The following is a 10,194-nucleotide window of genomic DNA, read 5'->3' on the forward strand; positions in this document are numbered from 1 at the left end:
AATAAAACCACCATTAACGCTAATGAGCTACTAATCTAAAGCATGGTACCTATGTCAGTCTACCTTAATATTGATCATGTCGTGGTCTCGTAAGAAAAATGATCTGTGTTGCCTGCTAGGCTCTCACGCATGGACATTAGGGAATCAATGGACCAGTTATGTAAGACAGTATGCTTTTTGTGACTTTTTGTTGTGAACTTGTAACATCGATTGTTGGAATATGTTTTTTTTTTGCTAGGTCATTGCTACGAAAGTCATCAAATATAAGTCACAATTGTCAGAGTCAACGTGTGTTTATCTATTTTCTTTTCGTCGATATCAACAGTGATGCTAAGAATCTGTAAGGGTAAAAGGAGTGAGTTGGCATGGTAGATCTATGGTTTTTAACTTGGTGAGGAAGAGACATGGTTTTTAACTTAATTCATTATATTGCATATATTTAATTCAAAGCACTATTTTTTTGTAAATTTAATTTTATATTCAGAATTAATTTTGAAACAAATAGTTTTAAAAGTAAGGATTACATGAATTGATAGAATTATCTCAAAATTATCTTTCCGATTGTAGTTTGATGGCTTTTGATTGTATATTTTCTATGAACTTTGTTGGTATCTATGCCTTTTATATTTTTTCTTGAGGATGTGTTTATTGAAATAGGAAAAGAGTCAATTTTATAGTGGCTATGGTAATATTACTTTTATATTGATTCGAACACATGTACTAGTCCTTTTTTTAAATACTAACAAAACATTGTTTAATTTATAATATTATAGGTGAAAACAGTATTTACATATAGATTATATGTGACACTTTTAAATTTGGACTATTAGATCATTGTAAATACAATGGTTTGTTTTTATTTATTTTTGGATTAATTTCATAATTTTTATACCCTCCCATAATTTGGACCCTCCCAATAGACAATAGACGTGAGGCTTCTTTTAACATTGTTCTATAAATATAATACACTTATTTTTTTTATTAACCTCGCAATTTTTACATCCTTTTAGTGAACGTAGGGTTGTTTTAACACTACTATATTGACATAATTAATAATAGATAGATAGATAGATGAGGTTAACTGAAGAACGTTCTGTTTGCTTTGCTAAGCGCAGAGCCTGCATGCATGTTTTCCCTTGTAGGATACATGGATAGTAGTGGGCTAGTAGCGTTTAAAGCCACTGTCACTCCGGATTGCTAACTACTCCTAGTCCGGTACACATGCATCACCATCCATCACAGTCACAGGCAGCGGTGATGCGGATGTTGCGCTGCTTGCTCTAGTTTATTTCCATCTGCCGCCTCCACGCCTTGCCCAGCACGCCGGCTATTCTTATCGCCTCCTCCGCTATCCCGGCGAGCCCTCTCCCGGTGAAGCCCACGGCGTACAGCCAACGGCATCCCTCTTCAGCAGCGTTCACCTGACCCTGCATTTGCATTACTGCTTTTGTCAAGTTTACTTCCCACCATCGGAAAAGTCAACCCATCACGACCCTATACCGAGTCAACTTACTCCTTCCGTCTAAAAAATAATCGAATTTTCACATAGTTTAAAGGTGGATGGAAAAGACGTATGTGCCCTTAACTAGTTGAGTTGCATGTACAAGATAGAGAGAATATATTTTCATTTAATCATGCATGTACGAGATTAACGTGCTAGATTATGCATGCGTGAGGTTTGAATCCCAAAACATCATTCTTTTCGAGACAAATTTTGAAATCTAGAACATGATTTTTTTTTAGGACGGGGGAGTATTTTTTTTATCTTACATAAAAGAGTAGTATTCTACTTGCTTAAAAAGCCCTCTCAAACTCAAATGCAAATGCCAGATAAGTTACCTCAACTTTCATAACCGGATAAACTATCTCTTAGCCATTTCAAAATGGTTTCGTTGTGTTTTGCTGACATATCCGCGGGTCCCATATGTCAGGTAGCCTTTGTCTTTCTTTTATATCACAAAATCATAATTATTTACATAAGTCGGGTGAATACAATTTTTTATCAAAATTAAATGTAGAGCTTGATGCGATCTACACCTTTGTAATCGATTTTTTATATTTTAGATATTTAAGAGGCTCAAATTATTTGTTTTTATCAGATTTTAAATTTATTTTTTAAATTTTTCAAATAACATAGGATGCTAACATAGTTTATACCAAAGTTGTAGCTCTCGATGCACTTGTTGAACTTTTTTTTATCTGACACCATTTAGAGGTCCAAATATTCATTTTTAAGTTCTTGAATTTTGAAAATTTAGGTTTTAAAGTTTTCAAATGACCTTGGATGTTGACGTGGCACATATTAAAGCTATAGCTCTAAATGCAATCTATAACTTTGTTGTTGACACATTTTTATATGAGATTGTTTAGAGTCCTATAATATTTGTTTTAATTTCTCACATTTTAAAATTCATATTTTTTATTTTTCAAATGACCTTGGACATTGACATGGTCTATACCAAAGTTATAGATCTTAATTCGATGTATAGCTTTGTGATTGAAAACCCTTTTATTTGAGATCATTTAGAGGCCCCAATTTTTATTTCTGGGTATTAAATTTGAAGTTTTGAATTTTTTTCAAACAACTTTAGATGGAGATACACTCTATACCAAATTTATAGTGCTAGAAGAGATCTAAACTTTCAAATTGACTTTTTTTATATAAGATCATTTAAAAACTCAAATATTCAAGAAAAGATAGCATGACTAATAAAAAACTAAAGACATGTGGGGCCCACATGCCACAATAGAGAAAATCATCGTCAAAACCACTCTAGACTATTTTAGGAATAGGCAAGAGCATCTTCAGTAGTCCCCTTTCCTAACCCCAATGGTCCTGTTCGCTTCTCTTATAATCCGTACTTTTTAGCTTGTTTTTTTCAGTCGGAACAACGTTTTTCTCTTACAACAAATCAGCCGGAACAGTGTTTCGGCTTGTTTTTTCAGCGAAACGAACGGAGCCAATGAGAAAAAACTATTATTTTGGAGATCTTGGAGCTCGAGCAGTTCTCCAAACCCAACCTCAATGAGAATTTTTTTCTCAAATAAAGGGGAGACCTTTCGTCCCTAATCCACTATTTTTCTGATTGGGGATGTGATTTTTTCATTCTGCCGGAGGGAAGACGTACCTTCAAAACCTCAAAACACGTTTTGTATCTCCTAACAACTAGTCTTTGGTGTTCGATTTCAAAAGTTAAGTTATTTGTTATTCGAGTTCAAGAATGTTTTTTTAAATTAAACGATAAGTTAGCTAGCGGGCGGGACAAATCAGACTTTGCTCTATATAAAATGAAAAAAAAAGACGTACCTTGAGCCACGAGGCCACGTTACTGCGATCGCCGGTGGCCAGCACCACGGCGTCCGCCTCGACGACGAGCCGTCCACGAGTTCTGCTGCCACCCCCACCGCCTCACCGCCGGGCAGGAACCTCCTCACTTCGGGCACCACCTTGATCTGGCCAGACCTGATCTTGTCGACCGCGCCGATGTCCAGCACGGGCGTCCTGCCCTCCCTTTTCTTGAGCTCCAGCGGGCCCAGCGCCGGCCTCCGCAGGCCGTAGCGCTCGACGTCCCCCAGCGCGAGCGCCGCCACGGCCAGCAGGACCCTGTCCACCAGCCAGAGCGGGAGCCAGCGCGCCATGGCGGCGGACACCGCGAACGTGGACCGGCCCAGCACCTCCCGCGGGAGCACGTGCACCGCGCCCCTCACCACCATGCTCGGCGAGGCGCCGTGGTGGCAGAGGTCCAGGCACACCTCCATGCCGGAGTTGCCGCAGCCGACGACGAGCACGCGCTTGCCCCTCAGGGGCTCGCCGTACCGGTACTCGGCGGCGTGCACCACGGGGGCCCTGCCGGCGCTGATGCAGCGCTGGAGGCCCTCGATGTCGGGGACGAATGGCTCGGTGTTCTCGCCCGTGGCGACGACGAGCCACTGGCAGACGTACTGGACGTGGCCGCGGCCGGCGACGTGGGCGTCGACGCTCCAGACCCCGCGGTCGCGGCGCGCGTACGCGTGGAGGTAGGACAGGAACTAGCACCTGGAAGGGTGCTCCGGGAAGTGCGGCGGGAAGGGCGCCAGGGGCAGCTCGCAGAAGCGCTTGGGGAGGTGCAGCTTGAGGCGCGCGTACGTGCGGTGCTGCCACAGCGGCGCGATGCAGCCGGCGCGCTCCAGCACCACCGACGGCACGCCCTGCTCGCGGAGGCACGCCACCACCGCCAGCCCCGCGGGCCCGGCGCCGATGATGAGCGCGCCGTTCACCCAGTACTGCTGCGGCGGCGGCTGCTGCTGCTGGCTACTTCTGCGGCTGGCGTCGTCCTTGCTCGGCACATGAACCATGGTTGCCGGTGCCACCGCCGCCTCCTCTTGGGCGACGCACCAATGTCGATTGTGGACCCTGAAAGTTTAGCTTGTACTCCTTACTACCTACTAGTGGTAAGGCACGTGCGGCACGCATGTGGTAAATTTTATAAATTATTTAAGAGGGTTTGAATATAGTTAGAAAAGGTAAATTAAATTAATTAATTTTGTCCCTTCGTGCTCTCACTCCCTCATCATATCCTCCATGCATATGCAATCATCTTTGATTTTTTTTCACAGGAACTAAACAAACAAATGAGTACATATAGTTATTTAATTGTTTATTAGCACAAGAGACCCCAACAATAGTTTCAAGAGTTCTCTCATAGGAACAAGATAGTTGGAGTTGTGGCGTCTTAGCTTCCAATTCATTCAGCAGCTGCGCTTCTTCCTCTTCTTCTCGTCTTCAGATTTCTCCTGCGCATTCTTCATCTGCGGAAGCAACCAAAGCAACTACTTCTTAGTGTGAGGCAGCAGCCATCAACTAACGTATGGTTACTACAAGGCCCAAGTAGAGCTGCAGCAGTGTAGGTGGCCATCCATGACCATGTTGCAGTCAGTCAGCTTGGTTCCATGCTTTCTTATTACAAGGCGACGAAGGCTTTAAGTTTGTAGGGTATAATAATAAGCAAGTTTATTCACCTTAAAAGAATGTGGAACTGGTGTGGCCAAAGATTGAAGTAGCAAACTGCAGCCAGAGAAGAATGGAGAGGCCAGATGAAAGCAGACTGCCGAGGTACAGGTACTCCCTGCGTTTGGCGATGATGGCAGTGCCAGAGAAGCATCCAAAAGCAATTGCGGTTCCGACGAACGTCGTCACGAGAATCCTGGCAGATGAGCAGAGCAAAAGCAGTCAATAAAGCAGACCACAAGTACTCTCTCTCAATCAGCTCAAGAGATCTTCATTCTTTTGGTGTAAATTCTAGCTAATGCAATGTGGCCATCCTGGCATAATGTCATCTAAACTACCAGTACCAGATTGAACCAAATACAACTAACCAATGACTAAACAAAAACAAAATCCCATTCTCCACAAGTAACACTTACAAGCATTGTATATATTCTATTAGGAATTTCACCACTTAGCCTTTTTTGAGTCCCTATGGTGCATATCACATTAGATTAAACCCAATTAATACCACATAATACTTTATTAGGACTTACAATATATTCAAATTTGGAAGTTGACAGAGTGTCAATGGAATCACCCCTGCGAGCTCAATACACCACCATAGATATGGAGAATGGTGTATCTCTTTCCAGATTGTTAGAGGACAAGTCCCTGGATCAAAATAGGATTGCTGTTAGGAAGTATTTCATATAGAAATTTAGGGATGGTAGCACAAGAAATGCCAATTTCACAAGGAAAAACCCTTCAAAAAAAAAGAGAGGAGGAGCCCTGAGGCTAAAAAGACCATTTTAAAAAAAATAACATAAGCAAAACAGAAACCTACTTACGTACTTGAAAGGACCTAGGATGCCGCCTAGAGGGGGGTGAATAGGCGTTTCTGAAAATTAACACTTTTAAAAGCGGAAACAATTAGAAAGGGGAGTTTCCAAAATGGAAACTCCAAATTAAGAGTACTACCACCCCTCACAAGTTAGCCACAAAGTAAACAAGGTATAAAGAATATATCTAGAAGCTATAACCCTGCAACACCAAGTTAGAACACAGAATAAATATTTTCAGTGCAGGCAGGAAATACCGGACGTGTCCGGTATTAATACCGGACGTGTCCGGTATACACGATTTCTGCAAATCGGCCCCGAACTTGCTCCTTTCGATTTCTATCTTCAAACCAAACTGCAGGCACCTAATGGAGATGACAAAATACACAGAGAACCTGCAGAATAGCTAGAGCAACACAAATATCAAATGAAATGCGAATTTAGACACGATATTTGTTTTACCGAAGTTCGGACTCGTTCGAGTCCTACTCTCCGTTGAGGGGGCTGCGGGCGACCCAGCGAAGGTCAGCCCTAGAGGGTACCACGAAGGCCACTCTAGCCGGAGTCTTTTCCAACTCCTTTTCCTCCTTCCACTAATTTGATTCCGAGGCGGCGGAATCGACCGTTACAAACTTTCCGAAGCAACCACAATCTCTCGGTTGCTCTCCGGCGACGCCTAGCCGTCTAGGACCGAAGAGTCCAAGAGTAACAAATACGAATCACGAGATTGATAATATGCACAAGTGCTCAAGTGGTGGCTTGCTCTCTTTTTCAAATTTTGTCTTAACCCACAAATTGATTTTGCAATTTGGATCACACACTCACTAAGAGAGGGTTTAGGAGAGTTGGCAAGGCTCAAAAACGTGTGTCTATCTCAGCAGAATCAGCAGCCTCCAAAGGTGGAGGCTTGGGGGTATTTATAGCCCCCTTGAAAAACTAGCCGTTTTATAGCCGTTGCAATACCGGACACGTCCGGTATGCATACCGGACACGTCCGGTATGACTCATACTGCGCCAACGGTAACTAAGTTACAGTGATGTTGTGAGGCATCGGAACTCCCGAAGAATGCTGGGACTTCCGACCGTCGGAACTCCTGACTCAAGTCGGAACCCCCGTCCCTCAGTAATTTTGAAAAACATGTAACTGAGTTAAAGTTAGTGAGGTGTCGGAACTCCCGACCGTCGGAACTCCCGACTTACGTCGGAACTCCCGACCCTCACGGCTTTTGAAAACTAGCCGTTGGCTTCTGGTCATCCATACCCGACACGTCCGGTATGAATACCGGACACGTCCCGTATGACCAGGACAGTGAACCCTCCAAGTCAGTTGAAGTGCGACACGTCGGAACTCCCGACCCATGCCGGGACTCCCGACCGTCGGAACTCCCGACCTACGTCGGAACTCCCGACTAACCAACCCGAGAACAACAATTTTACAGCTGCTGGACAAATACCGGACACGTCCGGTATGAATACCGGACACGTCCGGTATTGCCAGACCAGCAACGAATCAGTTAGCTCTTTTGTCGCTCAAATTCTCAAAACTCACATGGGTTGGCTTGAGCACTTATGAAACATTATCTATCAACATGATGCATCCCTCTTAATAGTACGGCATACCTATTAAACTCAAGATAAACAGGAATATGAATTTGTACCACTTGAGTTGTTCTTTTTGAATTGATGCCGTCCCTTCCAATCTTCATCAAGTAAGGGTGCTAACATGTTGATGTTGATCTTTTCACTTGAGCATAGCCATCTTGAGCATGTGACTTGATTCCATTCATCAAGTTTGAATAATCCCAAATGTATCAAGTCACTTCCATCAAATACTTCATTATAGATTTGATTCTTCACATCAATATGACCATCTTAGCTTGATTAGTACCTCAACTAAATGCAAGTACTTTCTTCTTCACCCTAGCTAGGTTCTTCGGCCGCCAAGCCATCGCTTGCCCTTCACCCTTGCTTAGTACCTCGAAGCCTTTCCTTGCTATCTTCACCATCTCAAGCCATCAAGTCACATCTTGTGTTGAATCATCCATTCATATGTATTGTTATCTTTTTCATTTTAATTTAGCAAGCTTCAAATATGAGACCATTCCATATGCAATCCCTCATGTCTCATTAACTAATAATCACGAGCTTGCTTTCACATAGTACATGGAAATCCCACAAGAAATAAGCCTTCAATGAATTCCATTTGCATTGTTGTCTTGTGCTTGAACTAGATTGTTTATACAACAACACATCATTTTGGCTTTCATTAAGTGCCTATTACCTGTTCACACTTAGCAAACGGGTTAGTCCTTTAATCACGTTGTTATTCAATCATCCAAAACCCACTAAAGGGCTAGATGCACTTTCAATCTCCCCCTTTTTGGTGATTGATGACAACTTGATTAAATCTTACAAAATGATATAAACATTTAAACTTTTGGGTTCAATGATTTATGAGAGGCTCCCCCTTAATATGTGCTTATGATTAGAATCCACAAAATGACCTCAAATGTCAATTGCACATACTAAAACAAATAGGAGACTCCCCCTAAATCATTGCATCCGTGGGGTGCATGTGTGTGTGACAAAGAGAAACTGTGATGCATATGACAAGATATATCATACAAGAATAAATATAAAGGCATCACATTAAATATTTTCATTCTAGCATGCATAGTCCTTATGAAAATAAATATGACACATGTAATTCACACATAGCACTCATTACAAATTTTCTCAAGTCTAGAAACCACTGATATATATAGATAAGGATCATGTCTCAAGAGATACATAGATAAAGCATAAGTAAGTCTCATCTCTCACATGATACAATCTATCTCAAATCCAAGATACATCAATAAAGCTCAGAAACAAACTATAGCCTGCAGTACATATCTTCAGGTACAAAGATAAGCAAATGAAACTATCCTGAAGCTTTAATCAGTCTCTCTCCCCCTTTGTCATCTATCACCACAAAGGTCCAACAATGACATACAAAGGACAAAGGGGCTACAAGCTATCACAAATCTCTAGCATCACTCATCATCATCATCATCTTTCCCAGCATCTTCGTCATCAGAGCGGGTAACACCAGCCGGACGAGAACCACCGGCACCAGATGGGTCATAGCCACCAGAGCCGTAGTAGCCGCCACCACCTGTCAAGTCACTCCACCAATCTGTAGCATAGTCATCGGCAGTGCTGGGACGTGACTGAGAGTGAGTAGGCACACGAGCCTGAAGTGGTAGTGTCAGGGTGCTCAGGTGCCTGCTGCTGCTGTTGTCGCTGTATGAACTCAACATACTCTCTATCATATCTAGCCTGCTGCTGCTCCTCAGTCTCAGGCTCACTAGCTGCCTCATCTAATAGAGGAGACCTAGGAGGATCAAGCTCAAGATTAGAAGCAATTTGCTTCAAAGTCCGAGTGTCCTTCCTCCTAGCCTCCCTCTCCTTCTGCTGCCTAGTCTAGATGTCACGGCACATCCCAAATATGGAGCTGAAAAGCCTGTGGATAGGCGAAGGAGGACTGCCACGGTGTGAAGTAGAACGTGAAGGTGCACGTGGTGAAGGTGAAGCTCCTGCTGGTGCACCACTCCTAGGTGCATCTGCCTCTGGTGCTGCTGCTGCTCCTCCTGGTCCTGCTGGAGGTAACCTTGTCTCAGGCAAATCTGCAACAATCTTCAGGGCCTTGTGAATCTTATCATACTCAAATGTGTGCCCTGTCACCTGCTCAATCATATGCATGATATAAGGAGCAAACCCACAGCCCTTGAGGGGCCTCTCTCCAACACTCCTGATCTCGGACCAAATAAAGTCAAACACGCTAAAGGGCCGAGCATCAGGTGCCATCCTATGGAGTAGGTTCCTGGAGTAATCAGCAATGGTGCCCTTGTCTCCACCCTTGTAGTCAATAGTCTTCCTGAACATCCTGTCCAGGTACCTGTAGGTAGGGTGAAGACCTAGAACCTTCTCCATAGCTCCTCTCTCACCACCAGGAGGATACATATATGCAAGCTGCTTAGGGGGTAACACCTGCTCGGTGTGGATCCTGTCCCTCTGGAGATCATCCTCAGAGAAGCCAAGGTGGGCGGCAAATACATCATAGTCAACACTGTTCCACTGGCCCTCAAGCATCCAGTGCATCCGCCTCTCATCCTCCTCAACGAACAGAGTAGCATAGAACTGAGCTACTACCTCTGTGTTCCAGTCATGCTGGAACTCCATGATCTCATAAACTCCTGTGCTCTGGCAGATGGCAATAGCATGATCAACTGAGGCCTTCTGCAACTCTCTCATATATTGCCAGTCAATCCACTGAGACCTGGCAATCACTGGGTTCCTGGTAAGAATCATACTAGAGTAGAAGTCCAAGTGAAAGGCTGTCTGGAA

The 10,194-nt window shown here is 43.6% G+C and overlaps 1 pseudogene; it reads right to left on the reverse strand.

Moving 5' to 3' along the window:
• Positions 1 to 1,259: 1,259 nt before the first annotated feature.
• Positions 1,260 to 4,335, reverse strand: LOC136500010 (probable indole-3-pyruvate monooxygenase YUCCA9; annotated as a pseudogene).
• Positions 4,336 to 10,194: the final 5,859 nt, after the last annotated feature.

This window comes from Miscanthus floridulus, chromosome 13 (assembly GCF_019320115.1).
Source record: "Miscanthus floridulus cultivar M001 chromosome 13, ASM1932011v1, whole genome shotgun sequence".
NCBI lineage: Eukaryota > Viridiplantae > Streptophyta > Magnoliopsida > Poales > Poaceae > Miscanthus > Miscanthus floridulus.